Source organism: Silene latifolia, chromosome 9 (assembly GCF_048544455.1).
Source record: "Silene latifolia isolate original U9 population chromosome 9, ASM4854445v1, whole genome shotgun sequence".
NCBI lineage: Eukaryota > Viridiplantae > Streptophyta > Magnoliopsida > Caryophyllales > Caryophyllaceae > Silene > Silene latifolia.
In genome coordinates, this window is record NC_133534.1 from 222,939,097 (window position 1) to 222,959,412 (window position 20,316).

At 38.7% G+C, this 20,316-nt stretch overlaps 1 long non-coding RNA gene across 1 annotated transcript; it reads right to left on the reverse strand.

Moving 5' to 3' along the window:
- Positions 1–17,611: 17,611 nt before the first annotated feature.
- LOC141600444 (uncharacterized) lies at positions 17,612–18,736 on the reverse strand. The gene is made up of 3 exons (XR_012524320.1): positions 18,565–18,736; positions 18,174–18,267; positions 17,612–17,825 (listed from the first exon to the last, which is right to left on the reverse strand). It is a non-coding gene; the product is annotated as an uncharacterized LOC141600444 (long non-coding RNA).
- Between the last annotated feature and the right edge of the window lie 1,580 nt (positions 18,737–20,316).

A 20,316-nucleotide genomic window follows, 5' to 3' on the forward strand; every position in this document is an offset into this window, starting at 1 on the left:
TTATTCTATTTGGGCGTCATCCTATAGGTGTGACCTAAAGGGATCAGCTGATCACCGCCGTCACACGACAGTAATGTCAAACTCTAGTCAGCCAATCATTACCGATTAACGATGACCAGCTGACAAATAAATAAATAAATCCCTGATATTCCTTTTACGAGATTTATTATGTAAACGCACTTATTGTGGAGGACACTACTCCAACAATCTCCCACTTGTCTGACACAAGTATGCGTTACCAATTCTCTTGTCCAATAATATCTCCCACTCAATGCAAGATGTCTTTCAGGTCGTTCTTGCACGTGATCATATCATAAAGTGGTTTCCTCGATCGGAGAATGATGCAATCGACCGGATAATCTACTATAGATCTCATCCGAGCGTGGCCACGCATTTACAGTCTTCTCTCCTCGAGTGGCCTTAAGATAGAATGTGACATAAAAGGACAATCCCGTTGACCTATTTTTTTCATTCGATATAGATCACAATGACCCAGTAAATGCTCATCGGCCTCCTTTTACGGTGCGACCTAGAACAAAAACCAAAGCCACCGGAAAACCATACCAACTCAGACAAATAGTCACCAGTCTAAAGAATTGACTCGAAGGAATAAATAGAAGTCCTTGCCACGACCTAGCAACAAAAGGACTCTATAAACGGTCACTGTCCGACAAATTGTCTCACAATATGCCTATGTAATCGACCAGTCATCACTATGACCATATGACGATCGAACTGTCATCTATCGCCTTACAATCTAGTCACTCCGAGACGTCACCTCATTAAGTAACTAGGGACAAAATACAATGTCAATCCAGTTCACTTAATAGGGTTCGACATTGTCTTTACAACCTATTTGGAGAAAACAAAGTATATAAATTCAGACATAAAACTGAATATAACGATAAATGCAACTTATCATATATGAAATAATAAATACAATATTTGATTATTACATATCATATAATTTACAATGATTCGGCATTCGTCTCAACCCCATCGAAACTACATGACTATCATGTTTAGCTTGAGACAATGGCTTGGTTAAAGGATCGCGATGTTGTCACATTTGTCCCAACCTTACAAACTGCAATTTCTTTCCTTTCTATTAAATCTCTAATTACATGAAATTTCCTAAGTACATGTCTAGACTTGTTACTAGACTTGGGCTCTTTTGCTTGAAAAATAGCCCCACTTTGTTATCACAATATAAAGTGATAGGATCCTCGGTCGGAACTACTTTCGGTCCCTCTAAAATTGCCTAATCCAAACAACTTCTTTTGCGGCTTCAGAGGCTGCAATGTAATCGACTTCCGTTGTAGAATCAGCGATCACAAACTCTTTGAAACTTCTCCAACAAACCGCCCCTCCGTTCAACAAAAAGACAAAACCAGCCTGGGATTTCAAATCATCCCTATCGGTTTGAAGCGGCATCCGTATAACCTCTTATACGTAATTCGATTCTCCTCTAAACACTAAGAATGAATCTTTAGTCCTTCTCAAGTACTTCAGAATATTCTTGACGGCTATCCAGTGACTCTCACCGGAGTTTTGAAAACGACTCGTCATACTCAAAGCATACGAGACGTCAGGACGAGAACACATCATAGCATACATGATCGATCCAACAGCGGAAGCATAGGGAATCGATTTCATGCGTTCAATATCATTAGGCTTAGTAGGACACTGTGACTTACTCAAAGTGATCCCACTGCCCATTGGTATAAAACCTCTCTTGGAGTTTTTCATATTGAATCGGTCAAGAATCTTATCGATATATGCTTCTTGACTCAATGCTAATATCCTTTTGGGTCTATCTCTATAGATCCGGATACCCAAGATGCGCTGAGCTTCTCCCAAATCTTTCATTTGGAAGTGATTTCCCAACCACTTCTTAACAGAAGCAAGCAAATCAACATCATTCCCAATGAGTAATATATCGTCCACATAAAGAAGTAAGAAAACAACTTTACTCCCACTAAACTTCATGTATAAACATGGTTCCTCAACACTTCGAGAAAAACCATTTGTTTAATAACATGATCAAAACGATGATTCCAACTCCTTGACGCTTGCTTAAGACCATAAATGGATCTCTTAAGTTTGCATACTTTGTTAGGATTTTTAGGATCCACAAAACCCTCGGGTTGTGTCATGAACACTTCCTCTTCCGTAAACCCGTTCGGGAAAGCGGTTTTGACATCCATTTGCCATATCTCATAATCATGAAATGCAGCAATCGCTAACATTATCCGAACAGATCTAAGCATAGCAACTGGTGCAAAAGTTTCATCATAGTGTAAACCATGAATCTGAGTGAAACCTTTTGCAACCAATCTAGCTTTGTAGACATCTTTATGTCCATCCATGCCGATTTTAATCTTGAATATCCACTTACACTGAAGAGGTCGAACATCTTTAGGTAAGTCAACCAGGTCCCATACCTGATTATCGTACATGGAATCCATTTCGGATTGCATGGCCTCGAGCCATAGCTTAGAGTCAGAACTCATAATAGCTGCTTTATAGGTCTTGGGTTCATCACTTTCTAAAAGTAAAACCTCATACTCACCATCTTCCTCGATAATACCAAGGTATCTATCGTGGCGACTAACCCTTTTCGACCTCCTAGGTTCGAAGGAACAAAAACCGATTCGGACGTAGAAGGAACATCTTCTGTATTGTCATATCAGTTTGTGGCTCTTGAACTTCGTCAAGTTCAAATTTTCTCCCACTCTGTCTTCTAGAAATAAACTCTTTTCTAGAAAGACAACTTCACGAGCCACAAACACTTTGTTCTCGTTACTATTGTAGAAGTAATATCCACAAGTTTCCTTAGGGTAGCCTACAAAAATACACTTTTCGGAACGAGGTGCAAGCTTATCGTCAGACTTGGTCTTAACATAAGCATCACAACCCCATACTTTCATGTATCGCAGATTCGGGACTTTCCCTTTCCATATCTCATATGGAGTTTTGTCAGTTGCTTTATTGGGACTTTTATTAAGTGATTGTACAGCAGATAAAATGGCAAAACCCCAGAATGACTTAGGTAATTCTGTTTGACTCATCATCGATCGAACCATATCTAATAAAGTTCGATTCCTCCTTTCAGCCACACCATTTAATTGTGGTGTGCCAGGAGGAGTTAACTGAGATACAATACCGCAGTTTATAAGGTGATCTTTAAAGTCATTGCTTAAATATTCCCCACCACGATCTGATCGTAATGCTTTAATCTTCTTATTTAATTGGTTTTCTACTTCATTCTGAAACTCTTTGAACTTATCAAAAGCTTCACTTTTATACCTCATTAAGTAGATATATCCATATCTACTCATGTCATCGGTAAAAGTAATGAAATAGTCATAATTACCTCTAGCAGTGACTGTCATTGGGCCACATACATCGGTGTGTATTAAACCCAATAACTCACTAGCTCGAGATCCTTTTCCTAGAAAAGGTGAACGAGTCATCTTGCCAAGAAGACAAGATTCGCATGTACCAAATGATTCGAAATCAAAAGGTTTAATTACACCAGTCGACACTAGTCTTTTAATGCGCTTCTCGTTGATGTGTCCTAATCGACAATGCCATAAATAAGATAGATCAGGATCACCTGTTTTGAGTCTTTTATTATCTAAATGATAAACATCGTTGCAGGTATCTAGAATATAAATTCCATTGATCGAAATAGCTTGGCTATATACAATCCCATTAAGGGAAAAAGTACAACACTTGTCTTTAATTACAAAAGAAAACCCTTCTGTGTCTAACACAGATAAAGATATTATATTTCTAGATAGCGTTGGTACAACATAACAATTATTTAGATGTAACTCCAACCCCGAAGCTAAACTAAGTACATAAGTTCCTACCGAGAGAATGACTACTTTAGACCCGTTTCCCATTCGGAGATCGACATCACCCTTGTTTAGCTTTCTTATGCTTTTTAGGCCCTGCAAATGATTACACAAGTGAGAACCACAACCAATATCTAATACCCAAGTTGTATTTGAAGCATAATTTATGTCTATCATAAAAGATTCAGTTAAGAAATTACATGTCGGCTTCACAATGCCAGCTTTTATGTCATCCAGGTACTTTGTGCAATTACGTCTCCAATGTCCCTTGTTATTACAATAATTACAAGTATCTTTAAGAGGATTACCCTTTATGGATTTTGGCTTGGTAGAGCAATTCGCAATTGCTTTACCTTTGCCCTCCACCTGAAAGGGCTTCTTACCTGCGTTCCTCTTAAACTGCTTCTTCCCCTTCACGTTAATCGCAAGCACATCATTCCTCGTACTCCGACTCAATCCCATGTCCTTCTCTGCTTGCACAAGCAGAGAATGGAGCTCATGTAAACTCTTTCTCATGTTTGTCATGTTGTAATTTACCCTAAATTGGGCAAATCCCTTGACGCGCGAGAGAGAGTGGAGCACTCGGTCCACCACTAGTTCGTCGGGGATCTTGCATCCCAACCCCTCTAAAGTTTCCACGTACTCAATCATTTTAAGTACGTGTGAACTTACAGGTTGACCATCTTTGAGGTTAGCCTCAAAGAAACGGACTGCGGTGTCATACTGAATTATTCTCGGGGCTTGAGAAAACATAGTTGAAAGCCTCGAAAATACTTCATGTGCATCACGAAACTTGACACATTGCCTTTGTAAAGCAGGATCCATTGAAAAAATCAAAACATTTTTTATGGCAGCGGAATCCTTTTGATAATTTGAAAAAGCCTCCCTTACATCGGCAGTGGCCCTAGTACTAGGCGAAGGGGGAGAGGGATCGACAAGGTAACGTAATTTGCCATCACCTGCGGCAGCTAATCGAAGTTGTTCTTCCCAATCTTTAAAATTACTACCGTCGGCTTTTAATACATATTTGTCCATAAAAGAACGTAGCCATGAATCTCTAGCTATGGTGGCGGTTTCACTAGTAGAAGTCATCGTGATTACTACAACGGAAATAAAGGAAACATTAACATTTATCGTCTAGAAATATTTAACTTGTGAAACTATTTAACAAGTTCCCATTTATATAATGATCTCCCACTGAATTATATAAATGATTCCAAGATCCAATTTTATATAAACACGGGCACGGTGGACCGATTCAACCTATATTTATATAAATTTGGTGAGTCAACAACTTTGACTGATTCTACTACTAGAACTCTTGGTTGACGGATTTTCTTAAAATCTATCTTTTAGCCCCAGAATAAATATGGGCACGGTGGACCGATTCAACCCATATCTATCCCGTTGAGTCCAACCAATTTTCACGTGTAATAACCTTTATTACCCTACTTACCCAACGTAAAAAGAGTGTACCTCGGTGATCCGAACCTACCTCTAATGAAGAAGGGATTCATAGGTGCTATTATTTGGTAAGGCTTAATCTCAATTTTAAACAAATGTGAGAGATCTTATCAAATTAATTGTCTATCACTTTTAAGTGAACTAAATTGGTGAATGCTAGACAATTAAATCGATAACAAAAGAAATAAAACATGTAGTGACGATTTGGCATGAATGCATAAAAGAATTAAAACAAACAAGTCTTAATATGGCCACCTAGTTAATCTAATTAACTAAAATTATTACACTTCGGAAACCAACTCCTTGGTCCCTTGAGTCTTCATAAATAGGCCTCCTTCTTTAGGATTTCGGAACGCCTTTCCGAAAACACCGTCTTCATGAAAACTCCGTCTTTAGATGCTTCATCTAATTACTAATAATTAAATTACATAACAATACCCTATTATACAATTTGTAATAAAATTAAAATAAAACTATTAATTAATTACAAATTAGGCGATACGAAATCGCAATTAATTACAAAACAAGTCAATATTCCCTTACATTTCGGGAAATACCAACTTCTACCTATGGCCATATTAGGAAAAATTACATAATTATAATTCTAAAAACCATTCATCTAAATGAATAATAAAATGCATTATGTAAATATGACATGCCAAATCGTCTAACTTACCAACAACGATCATTTGAGCTTGCTTTGACGGAATTTTTACCAATAAAAATTCATAATCAATTCTTAAAACAATTTTAAGACTTACTCATCATACTAATCTGGTCTACTATCAAAATAATCATTCTCAACAATTATCTTGATTTTATATGGGAATTAAAACACAATTGTGACAAAAAATGATATAATAATTCACAATTATCATATAAAATTCCATTTAATATAAAATTTATGGAAAAATAAATTTCAAAACCTATGAACATTCTGGTCTTACACCATAAATGCCATGCAAGTGAAAATTTTTGATTTTAAGATTTATTTAAAACGATTTCACAATTTAATCGGTAAATCGACAATTTTTACGATTTAATTCTAAATCAAACCATAAAAATTGAAATTACTTAAAATAAAATTTTATACATTTTGGAACAATTTACAGGAGCTAAAAATTCAGAAATTTCGAGCCCAAAATTAAAATCAATATTTATTTACAAAATAACCATTATTTACCCATTTTTATCAAATAAAAATTAATAAACAACCTAAATTAATCACATTAATTTATAGTATCTACTTATCTCATAAATAGAACATGCATGTGGTTATTTCTAAATAAACATGCATAAAATTAACATGCAACACAATTTAATTAACTCTTAATTAATTTTAATGCATTTTTACTCAATTTTATGCCAATTTAAGTTATAAAAAGTGGAAAAATTTAACAAAAATCAAATTTTCGTCCCATATCATCCTAAGACCAGATTATATACATGCAAGACTATATTATGTGATAAAACGAATTTTAGTAACATAATATCAATTTTATTAATTTATCTCATAAATTGCTAAAATCGTCTTAAGACAACATGCATGTATTTAACAATGCTCTGATACCACTTGCTAGTCATTTAGACCATATTAATACTCATCTTATGATATTAAAATTACAAATTAATTAACAATGGTCTAAATCTACATGCATGCAAATAAAATGTATAAAAGATGGTGTAAAGCCATCTTAAGACAAAAGTTCCTTACATTGTTATAAGGCAAAATGGGCACAACTCAAGGACTCCTTCCTTGATATTGTTCTTGAGCTAATCCAACAAGGATGATCCTCCAACAACTCCAATTACCAAAATAGGTAATCTTCTAAGGTGGCACCCAAGATTAACCCAAATATACTACTAAAATTAGTAACTAGTTAATTATAGTAGTAACCTTGTATGTAGTATATTTGATGTACTAATTAATATTATTACTTTGATAATATTATTAGTTAGTTTATATGTGTTTTTGTATAAAAAGATGAAGAAAAATAAGAAGCAAAAATTGGTCTAAGGAAGATTATAGAAACCGGCCAAGCACAACCAAGACCAAATTTTTACTTCAATTTTTCAACTCTAGAAATGGAGTGTTTAGGTGGGTATATATAGCCAAATATGGGAGACAAATCTAAGTAGGATTTTCCACTTAAAAGGACAATTGGTGTCTTCTAAATAAATAGGCCAAATGGACTTATTTGAGTCCATTTCAGTTTACGACATTTGCCCCACAAATGCTTATAAGTCATATATTTAATTATCTTATATGATTAAATATTAATTTAATTATTTAACACTTAAATAATACAAATTAACTACCAATGACTACTTAACCATTATGTAATCATAAGACCATTTTATCAACATACAATGTGTCAATATTAACCCATTTAGCTAATTTTACAACCTCTTGTAAAATATAATAGCTAATTAATTCCACCTCAAAACATATACACATATCGTATAAAATTAATTAATTAACAATTAATTAATAAATTCTAATCATTTATTATTTAAATATCTCATAATTAAATAATAAATCTCATTGTCCCGAGTTCGTAACCCGTCATCAAATAATACATTTACGTGACTCATTAAAAGTCAAATAATACAAGGAATTTAATTATCTCGTATCTCATACAAACAATTAATTTATTCTATTTGGGCGTCATCCTATAGGTGTGACCTAAAGGGATCAGCTGATCACCGCCGTCACACGACAGTAATGTCAAACTCTAGTCAGCCAATCATTACCGATTAACGATGACCAGCTGACAAATAAATAAATAAATCCCTGATATTCCTTTTACGAGATTTATTATGTAAACGCACTTATTGTGGAGGACACTACTCCAACAGGATTCAGTGAAGGTGAGTGCTAAGGAAATATATACCAACCAAGGCTTACCTGCTATACCTTGGGAGGAGTTTCGTAGGGCTGTGAGAAAGGAGTTTGTACCGGAACATGTGAGGAGTAAGTTGAGAGAAGAGTTTGATGGTTTTAAGATGATCCGAGATGTCCGTGGTCGAGTACTACAGTCTGTTCAATGAGAAGTCTAGGTATCCGAGGACATGGGTTTGAGTGAGGAGAATTTGGCATTGAGGTTTGAAAGGGGGTTGACCACCAAGATTATGGATAAGTTACCCGTGGGGATCCTTACTGATGTTAAGGAAGCTTATGAGAGGGCTGGGAGAGCGGAGAGGTTGGTGGAGATGGCTCAGGAGAGGTCAGGTGGTGAGAAAAGAAAGTCCGAGAGCGAAGGTGGGGGCCAATCGAATCACAAGAAAGGCAACCACAATCAGTCTAAAGGATTTTCTTCTGGGTCTGGGTTTAGTCTTTGGGGCTTCCTTTGGGCGTGGCCGTGGAAGTGTGAGTAATAGTTGGGGAGTGACTTGCTATGGTTGTGGTGGTGTAGGCCACAAGATACATGAGTGCACGAGTGCACGGGATCTTTCGAGAGACTCGCACGAGCTTCGCGAGCAATGGACCCGGGTGGATCATGGCCAAACCGGGAAGTCGAGTTACCGAGTGGAGGCAACCACAACGACGGTAATTCTTATCGAAAACACCGACGAACAACAACAACAATCAAGGGTCGGGTGCTAAGCCGACCGCATCAGCCAAGATCTTGTCCGGGGAGGTGGACAAGACCGATGGCAAGTTATTCATGATGGAGAAGAAGGTGAGGAAGATGCGCACGTTATCACCGGTACATTCCTTGTTAATGGTATTCCTACCTTTGTTTTGTTCGATTCGGGGCTTCTCGTCGTTTGTGTCTTGAGTCATGTTAAACATTGGGTTTAAGAGTATATGAATCTGTTAGTGAGCAAGTTTTCATACCTTCGGGTGAGTCTGTATCGTGTGGGAGGTTGTTTAGAGATGTATCTTTGATAGTTGGGCAAGTTGATTTCCCTGTAGACTTGCTGGAGTTTCCTTTTAACGGTTTTGAGATGATAGTTGGGATGGATTGGTTAGGAAAGTATAAAGCTAAGATAGACTGTCATCAAAAGAAAGTGTCCTTAAGAGGTCCAAAGGGTGTTAGTGTGTCTTATCGTGGGTTTCTAGTCAAACCCAAAGTTAAGTTGATTCAAATTGTTACCTTGAAGTCTTATACGAGGAAGGGATGTCCTTTGATCCCTGTGCCATGTGAGAGATGACCGGATAGAGATTCCGACAGTTGATGAGATACCAGTGGTGGGAGAGTTTGCAGATGTTTTTCCAGAGGAGATTCCGGGGTTGCCACCGAAGAGGGAGATAGATTTCACCGTTGAGTTGAAGCCAGGGACGGGGCCAATCTCTAAGGCACCGTACCGTATGGGTCCTAAGGAGATGGAGGAGCTTAGGAAGCAGTTGGATGATCTGATAGAGAAGGAATACATTAGACCTAGTGTATCGCTGTGGGGAGCACCAGTTCTTTTCGTGAAGAAAAAAGATGGGAGTTTGAGGTTGTGCATAAATTACAGAGAGCGGAACCGAGTGACAGTGAAGAACAAGTATCCTTTACCAAGGATAGATGACCTGTTTGATCAGTTGAGTGGTGCATCAGTCTTTTCTAAAATTGATTTGAGGTCGGGGTACCATCAGGTGAAGATTAGAGAGGTGGACATACCGAAGACAGCTTTCACGTCGAGGTATGGCCATTATGAGTACATGGTGATGTCGTTTGGGTTATCTAATGCACCGGCTGTGTTTATGGACTTGATGAACAGAATCTTCAGACAGTTTTTGGACAAGTTTGTGGTGGTGTTTATCGATGACATCTTAGTCTACTCTAAGACTAAGGAGGAGCATGAGGAGCATCTGAGGATTGTGTTGCAGACTTTGAGGGAGCATGAGTTGTATGCTAAGCTGTCCAAGTGTGAGTTCTGGTTAGAGAAAGTTGCTTTTCTGGGGCATGTGATCTCTAAGGAGGGAGTAGTTATGGATCCGGCGAAGATTGAGGCAGTGACAAAGTGGGAAGCACCAAAGAATGTTGCTGAGATCAGGAGTTTCTTGGGTTTAGCTGGATATTACAGACGGTTCGTGAAAGATTTCTCCAAGATAACTAGACCTATGACAGCTTTGATGAGGAAAGAGAACAGGTTTCGCTGGGATGAGAGTTGTGAGAAGGCGTTCCAAACATTAAAGGAGCGTTTGACCACAGCCCCTATCTTAACATTGCCTGAAGGGATCGAGAACTTTGAGGTTTATACAGATGCCTCAAAGAATGGGTTGGGATGTGTGTTGATGCAGAACGGTAAGGTGATTGCCTATGCTTCTAGGCAATTGAAGCCGTATGAGGAGAACTACCCTACTCATGATCTAGAGTTGGGTGCAGTGGTGTTTGCTCTCAAGATTTGGAGACATTACCTTTATGGGGCGACCTTTAAGGTATTTTCGGATCACAAGAGTCTCAAGTACATCTTCACTCAAAAGGAGTTGAACATGAGACAGAGGAGGTGGATGGAGCTGATTGACGATTATGACATGGATATTATCTACCATGAAGGGAAAGCCAATGTTGTTGCAGATGCTTTGAGTAGGAAGAGTGTACACTCTCTGTGTACAGCTCTATCTTTGATGAGGTTGAGAGATGAGGTGGGGAATTTTGGGATACATATGATGCAGAGAGGGGATGCTGTGGGAGATTTGACAGTACAGCCTGATCTTTATGATGATATTCGAGGTAAACAGGCATTGGATCCTAAGATAGTTGAGTGGAGAGCTGGAGTAGAGAAAGAGACAGTGTCCCGCTTTTCTATTCATACAGATGGTAGTTTGAGGTTTGATGGTAGGTGGTGTGTTCCTAATGATGAGGAGTTGAAAAAGACTATCATGACAGAGGCACATTGTACACCATATTCAGTACATCCAGGTGGTGACAAGCTATACAAGGATTTGAAGAACACGTTTTGGTGGCCTGGGATGAAGAAAGAAACAGCTGAGTTTGTGGCCCTTTGTTTGACATGCCATAGGGTTAAAGGGGAACAGCGACGACCACAAGGTAAGATTCAGTCTTTAGAGGTACCTGAGTGGAAGTGGGAATCCATTTCTATGGATTTTATCGTGGGTTTGCCAAAGAGTCAACAGGGTAACAACATGATATGGGTGATAGTGGATTGACTAACCAAGTCAGCTCACTTTGTACCAATGAAAGATACATGGACTAAAGCACAATTAGCTTTGGCTTATCGAAAGAATGTGCTAAAGTTACATGGAGTCCCTAAGGACATAGTGTCTGACAGAGATGCGAGATTTATCTCAAGGTTTTGGAAAGAGTTGCAGGAATCTTTGGGAACAACTTTGAAGATGAGTACTGACTTTTCATCGACGACAGACGGTGATCTGAGAGAACAATCAAGACTCTTGAGGATATGTTGAGAGCTTGTGTGATGGATTTTGGTGGTAGCTGGGAGCAGAGGTTGGACTTGATAGAGTTTTCTTACAACAACAGCTATCACACCAGTATTGGTATGGCACCGTTTGAGGCTTTGTATGGGAGGAGATGTAGGAGTCCAATCTGTTGGGACGACAGTGCTGAGGCAGTGGTTTTAGGACCAGAGATGGTGCATGAGATGGTGGAATAGATTAAGATGATCAGGGAAAGGATGAGAGCAGCTCAGGACAGGCAAAAGAGTTATGCAGATCTACATCGCCGGGATATAGAGTTTCAAGTTGGGGACAAGGTTCTTTTGAAAGTTTCTCCTATGCGCGGAGTTATGAGATTTGGGAAGAAAGGCAAGCTAAGTCAGAAGTTTATAGGGCCTTATGAGATCTTAGAGCGAGTTGGGGAAGTTGCTTATCGTCTGGCTTTACCAGCTGCGTTAGAGAGAGTGCATAATGTGTTTCATGTATCGCAGCTGCGGAAGTATGTGAGTGACCCGTCACATGTGTTAGAGGCAGAGAGCTTAGAGCTAGATGAGTCCTTATCATATCTTGAGGTGCCTAAACAGATTCTAGACCAAAAGGTTAGAAAGACTAGGGGTGGTGAGACAGTTTTGCTCAAAATCCTTTGGTCTAACCACGAGACCGAGGAAGCTACATGGGAGCCAGAGGAAGCTATGAAAGAGCGTTACCCTTTCCTCTTTGATCAGGTATGTATGGTTACGGGGACGTAACCTTATTTCTTTTAGGGGGGTAGGAGATGATCGCGAGCAGTTTTTAAGGTTTTTAAGAGTTTTTTTTTATACCTTTCTTAGTATGTTGTGTCAATATGGTTGTCGGGATGAGTTGGGTTAGTATCATGTTTTATGTTGAATTTTGTTTTGGTTGTGAGTCGGGAATATATGGGAGTACCTTTGTTTAGTAGTGGTTTGAACTTCGGGGACGAAATTCCTTTTAAGGAGGGAAGACTGTAATACTCCGTATTTATAAGTCTTGGGGTACTCTATCGAGTAGGCCTTACTCTGTCGAGTAAGGGTAAGTTGCGAAATAAAATAGTTTCGACTGTTGGGTACTCGATCGAGTAGCTGGGGTACTCGATCGAGTAAGGGGGTACTCGATCGAGTACCTTGGGTACTCGATCGAGTGTCCGGTTTTACGGGAAGTTTTCTCGGGTTTTGTTAATTATGCGATTAAGGTATTTAAGCATCGTCGTCATTATTCTAAATCACTTTTCAAAAACCTAAATCCCTGTTTAAGAGAGAAAGCAACCAGTTCATCTTCCTAATCGCATTCTTAGCAATTCCCGGAGTTCAGACGGTCAGTTCTTGTCGTTATTCGTATCGTTGAGTTCCTTGCGTCGAGGGTAAGATCTATGTACCCTTTTTACTGTTTTTCCCCTGATTTGGTTAAACCCTAATTTAGAGATTGGGGGTTTTTGTGTGTAGTATATGATGTGTAGCCTCTATGTGTTATATGATAGGAGGAGGGTTCGTAGAAGAGGCTTTTTGATACAGCTGTTGATACCGTCTGACTGTTGTACTTTCCAGGTAGGATTTCCTACTCAGTATTAGTCCCATAATGGGATATTGGTGATGTGTGGTATTTGGTTGTTTGATATAATGATTGTACTGTGTTTGTGGTTGTGATTGCGGTTGATGGTTCTCGAGATGCGTTCTCGGCTGAGTGGGGTCACTTGCGGGAGTGACTTCACGCCCTAGTTTCGCCCTTCCTGGAACCCGCCACGGAAGGGGATGTGCACATTAATGGACAGGGTTATCGCTCACTATGTGGAGCGGGGATTTGGTGGGTACGGCTGCGGTCCCCCACTGGCAGGGCTGGTCCAGTGGACAGTCAGGATTGAGATGATGGGAATTGGTGGTGTGTGTGTGTGTGTGTGTGTGTGAGTTAAGTCATCTGTTTATCTTATTATTGTTATACATGTTGATTGTGTGATTAAGATCGACCCGGTGTTGTTTTGTAAACTGTGGTGATCCATTCGGGGATGGTGAGCAGATATTGAGCAGGTATTGAGATGAGTCTTGGGATATTTGGGATGCCACGACATGATGATAGGAGTCTTCCATTGTAGCCTTTAGTTTATTTACATTTCAGTTAGACAGTCAGTTTGAAATCATGTAACGTACTTTTGGTTTGGTTTTGAGGATTGTATCTATTCACTAAATTATTTATAATAAACATTGTTTCTTTATTGTTGTTTGATTATCATTGCCTCGGGTAACCGAGATGGTAATGTCTTCATACCTGAGTGGTCCTGGTAAGGCACTTGGAGTATGGGGGTGTTACAACCGCAGCAGCACCCTTTTCCGTGCTACCCCTACCTCGACACCCCAGATATGCGTTCGAGCTACTTGGCGGAGAGAGTGTCATCTACTTTGACACTCCGGAATATGCATGAGATGGCGTACACTCAGGGGATAGGGACCGAGGGACCACATCCAGTGTGGTGGAGTGGAGTCGGGGACTATAGTGGGGTTTTCCACTCTTACGGGGTGGATCAGTCAGCTTGGGGGACACCTCAGTCCTTTGCTTTTGGCGACTTGACCCCATGGTATGTGAGTCCTGGAGCTGGAGCGGGGGTTGATGCGGGTATTGGGTCATCGGGAGCGGGCACATCGGGAGGCGATGGTGGCGGAGATGAGGTGATGGAGGAGGAGCAGCAGCAGCAGCAGGAGTGATACTCCTATTCTTTACCTTTGTGTTTGGTGGATGGTAGTCGTCGTTAGATTATGGTAGTCGCTGGTTGTTAGAACTTTTATTTTGGATTTGTATGGTTGGCCATAAGGCCGGATTTACTAGCTTGACTTGATTGCAGGATTTTAGGAGTCGGGAAGTCATCCCGACTCATGTTATGTGACATTATGTATATATATATATATATATGCGGGTTATGACAGGTTTTCCAAGATTTTGACCTATAGGTACTCGACAGAGTACCCCATACTCGGTCGAGTAGCTACAGGTGTGGCAGAAATGAAACATTCTGATCTCAGGGCTACTCGATCGAGTAGCCTAAACACTCGATCGAGTAGCGGGCACTCGATCGAGTACCACTACTAATTTACATGTTTGGTAAATGGCATATTTAAACAGTAGATTGAGCTTCAATCTACTATTTTTCAATATGATGCTCCACCCAGCATATTCATATTAGTAGATTGGGAAAACTAAATCTGTTAACCATTTACATATAGATACAACAATCTATTAACCTAAATCCGCTAATTAACAAACACTTTTATAAAATCTGCTAATTAAAACATACTGGTCAAACCTGTCAATCCAATCTGTCATTTATAATCTGCTTGAGCAATCTGCTTTTGCTATTATTAATCTGCTGAGTACCAAACATGGCCTTAATCTTAATACTTAACATGCGTGAGATCTTGGTTATTCTGTAATTCAAATTTGTTGAAAATCGTTACAGAGCCCTTCAGTGGTATTAGAGCGAACATGTATTGTTAAGCATTAGATTAAAAGGTTGCACCTTTAGATATAATTGTTATATCTATGTGTTTGTTCTAGGATTGCGAGATTGGGGCTTTGAAATTGAATTAGTTCAATTATATGCAATTGTTGTATGTTGTTAAATATTAAATTTAGGATTATATCACGTTAGATGTTGTATTGTATTGTGGTATTTGATATTATGATTATTATGATGTATTCTTTTAATTCGATTAAAGGAACCCTAATTTAATTGATTTGAACAAGAGCTCCTAATTTGTAGTTAATACCTAATTTTAAGAGTGTCTTAAAATCACCAATTTGATTGGATCTAATTAGATTAGATAGGTAACAAACCCTAATTTGATTAGGTGATTAAATTGTTTAATTACATTTGAAATATTTTTAATTATGATTAAAAGAAAAAAAAAATTACCGTTTACTATTCACGTTACTGTTCATGATTGTAGACCTGGCAAATGGGTCATTCGGGTCGGGTTCGGATCGGGTCACATTGGATCGGGTCATTTTCGGGTCAATATTAGTCGGGTCAGTTTCGGGTCGGGTCATTTTTGGGTCGGGTCACTTCGGATCAGGTCGTTTTGGGTCGGGTCAATCTGGGTCGTTTGTGTCATTTCGGGTCATGATTTTGCCTTAATTAAGACATTTCGGTCATTTTGTGCCAGTCGAGTCATTTTGGGTCACTTAAATCGGGTCACTTTGGGTCGGGTCATTTTCGGGGCGGGTCTGTCGGGTCACTTTAGGGTGATGCATTTCTGGTCTCGGGTCAGCCTTATCGGGTCGCGTCATTCGGGTCGGCTCAGCTTGGACAGGTCTATTCATGAGCACCGTTCACGCATAAATTATTGTTCACTAATTTTAAGTGTCAGATTTTAACATTACAATAGTATTTTTCGAGTGTGAACGGCATTCTAAACAAGACTGAAAAGTAGGGTCGGCGTTTTTAAGCCAAATTCTGACATCTTCATGGACTTTCAGATCGTTTTTGGTTAAAAATTATGATTTTTTGATTTTTCTTTCAAAGGATATATATTTAAGTTACAAGTAAATGCTAAACAATGCCTTCAATTTATACATGAACAAGAATCAATGATCGGGGAAGGGAGTTCTGTAGGAAAACGCTATGGCATTTACCACTCCCTATGGTTTGGAAAATACTTCTCTGGAAGATCATTGTGAAGGCTTTACCCACCGGGAGTGAGTTCCTTAAACGAAAGCTGGATGTTGATCCTTACTGTAGTATGTGCAGAGGCGATCAGAAATGCATTGAAACAGTGGAACATCTCTTTCGCGACTGTAGCCTCACTCGAAGATTATGGGCGGGTTCAACCCTAGGCATCCGGGTAGAAAGTGCTGCAGGTATTTCGATTTCGGACTGGATTTATGACTGGTTAAGTTACTTGTCCAATTCTGAAGGGAGTGAGGACAATTTGATTACCTTTGTGGCAGTCCTGTGGGGTTTGTGGGCGTTAAGGAATAACGTCATTTTCCAGAAATTGGATTTGAACTCGTTTACGATAACGGGATGCTTTTATAATTCAGTTAGGGAGAAAATACAAATGCTGTGCAACTCCTCACCCACAAAGCAACCTCTGTCATTGCTACAAGCTTCCGAAGAAGGTTCGTCGTATGAAGAGAGGGAGGCTATACGCAATGGACACCCCGTCTGCCTTATTGGAAATCACAGCAATTGCGCGGTGGTAAGGGTCAAAGTGGACGCTAGCTGGGTACGGGGATTGGATGCGGCGGTAGGGTGGATTGCGTTCGACCATACGGGGCAGGAGCTCGAGAGGAGGAAGGTGCGCAACAGTGCCGAATCAGCATTGCAAGCAGAAGCGTTAGGAATCAGAGAAGTTTTGGTATGGGCACAGGAGAGGAGGTTTCTTCACATTGACTTATCGTCCGACTGTTTGCAGCTTATCAATCAAATTGCGGGGCTCGAAAAGGAGGATCACATGATTGCGGGGATTCTTGCAGATCTTCGTGATCGGCTTAGTTTCTTTCATTGCTTAAGTCTTAGTTTTATTCCGAGGCGTCTGAACGTTATAGCGCATGGGTTGGCCAAACAAGCCATGCGATTGTAATACCCTATTTTTTTACAATTTTGTCAAAAAAAAAAAAAAAAAAAAAAAAAAAAAAAAAATTATACATGAACATGTCCTTTTGTCGGGATTTATCTTCTGACAAAGAAGGTATACTTCTTGGGAGAAAAGCTTCTATAATTCAAAAACATTTTTATATAATCTATTACTTTATCAGTCGCTGAACTGTAATTTTCAGCTTTTCAGTTTTCAGTTTTCAGCTACATTTTCAGTTTTCGGGATTCTTTCAGGTAGTTCTATCTTTTCAGATTTCAGCAATTTTTTTAGGTAATTTTACCAAATATAGCCTTAGTGTAATTGCATGAAATAGTTTCAACGACTCGAATGACCACTGAAGACAATGAGAAACATATTTAATTTATTTTTGAAATTCACCCACACACTGATCGATAATAGAAAGACAGAAACCTTTATACATAGAAGAGTATCAGAATAATAAGACAAATTAACACAAGCGGAATATTAAGGTTTGGCTCCAAACACTGGAAGGGAAGGAATTAGCAGCAACACTCTTCACAAATCCAACAGCAGCACAGAGTAGCAAGGCTGCAATACATGGTTAAACGGACAATACATTAGCCCCACACACAAATTCATAAGCAAAATCTATAACTCGCCCATACATCAGCTCACTATTAATGGAAAATGCTACAGACCGGGGACTATTAATATTTTGACATAAATGAACAAAAATTATATCCTATCAAGAAAATACAAGAAAATATATTGATTGAAGAAAACACGACACTACACAATCCACCCTCAAAATCTCAGCCTTTTTTGTGCATGCTCATGTAAATTTTGCAAAATATTCACTTGAAAGTTATCAAATACGGAGTATTAGATTGAACAAAGGAAGTAACGTGTATTAGAAAGGCGCAGATGAAAACATACCATCCTTCAATGAAACCTTTTTCACCCCTCTGTTTGGTTCGGGACAATCCCTTTTTCTTCATCTTCCCCTCTGGTGTAGCAAGTGTTGGGTAACCTGTTCATCACATAATCATTAAATCTCAAGTGATCACATATAAAACACATCACATCCAAACCCTATAAAACGACGAACCAAGGTACCATATACATAAAGTTCCAGACCCCTCAAAATTTGTAGACATGAACGTTTACATCGAAAAATTTCCGTAATATGAAAAGATTATAACTTAAAGACCCTATAATAAAAGATAAACTCGATCAATAACCAAAAGATTTAGAAACGATCCTCATAATTCTGGGTTCGCCATTAATCTTAGCCGTAGGCCGAAAACATCAGAAATTAGTAACATACCAGCAGGAGGGACGTTGTCCGTGTTTTGATGTCGTTGAGTAGTAGTATCAGTTTTGGTCATATTGATTGTAGAAAGGGTATTGTTTATCAGTTTGTGTTTCTTGTATGACGGAACTTGAACAAGGTTATAAGGAATAAGGAAGTGTTTAAATAGAAAAACAGGAGATGGAGCAGGGTAGTTAACTTTGAGAAAGGGCAGTATAAACACGGCTTGTATATGTCAATTTTTGGCTAAGGTATATATTCCTGTTTAATAATTTATACCACTTGGTAATGTGAACTGTTTATAGTGAGTGGGCATGTTTTACAGGAATCAATTTAAAGGTAAAGGGCTCACATTAAATAATTCATCTATCAACTTTCATAAACAAATATATATATATATATATATATATATATATATATAGTCAACAACTAGTCTTGCTATAGTCCGAATATAGCTAAAGACGGGTCAAATAGCTTGAAAGTGATGACATTTTTGGCCCCCACCACCTTACTTGTTGCTTGTCCTATTAGAAATGTGGTATTGTATTTGACCCGTCTTTAATTATAGACGGATATGTTCCGTCTATAATGAGATTTTGTGTATAGTCAAACCTTGCTATCATTAATTCTTGCTTTATTTTGGTGTCAAAACTAGAGAGATACAAATGGCAAAGGAAGATGCTTTGCTTCTTGTAGGATGAAAATTTATCAAAAAAGCAAAGAGAACAATATTGTTGGGGAACATATTCCAAATTGAAAAGATTGGGGTTTTGGAAAAAAAAAAAAATGAAGTAGAGATGAATCACCAAACTGTCCGTGTCAAGAAAACTAAGGGTGCATAATTAAAGTTGGCAATATCAGGTAGCAGCAGAATTAATAATGAATCACCTATCCCACTTTTACACTGTCCTATTGCTTTTTTCTTGCGGCATCATCATTCACATAATAAAATTAATGATGTGTAAGTGTGTCAAGGACACGAGATGAGACAAAATTGGACAGAGAATCACATTTATGTAAGTTCTATGAAAACAGTCCCATTACTCATTTGGTCGATAAATAAACAATAGGTCATGGTATAGACGGGTGGGGCGAACAGACGGGTAAAGACCTCTAATAAAATGGGTAGGGGGGACAAAGTGGGGCACCCCCATGTGCTTCCCACTTTATGGCAAATTGATTGTTAGAATATGACTCGTCCGAGTCGTATTCGGTTTTGGGTATGTAAGAGTGAGATTAAAAGATGGAGCACTAATAACTAAGGAATACAAGCAAAAACAGAGGATGAGGAGCAGCTACATGGCGAGCCCCTTGCTTGCGGGTCGCGCATGATTCTGACTTTAGAATTGTTTCATGAGGTGTGTACGTATGAAACATGGCTGCGTAGTAAAACTTGATTGGGCTTGGTTTTTTACTTACGTAGGATTTCCTTAGTTGGTTTTGTGGTAAACTTTAGTTTATTTAATTAATTTCCTAATTAGTTTAGGTATATAGTTTTGGGTGGAATAATATTATATAAAGACCTAACTATATTCTAGGTTAATTAAGAGAGAAAGGTAGAAAACTTGGTGAGACAAGTTTGAGGGCTCGTTTTTTGTAATCTGTAATTCTCTCCATACATAGTGAAATATTTCCCTGGCCCTTGTGGACGTAGCTATCATATTGATAGTGAACCACGTAAATTCTTGTGTTCTTTATTTTGCTATTGTTATTGCATCGTCTCAACACGCTTCCGCGCATAACAATTGGCATCTGAGCTAGGTTATT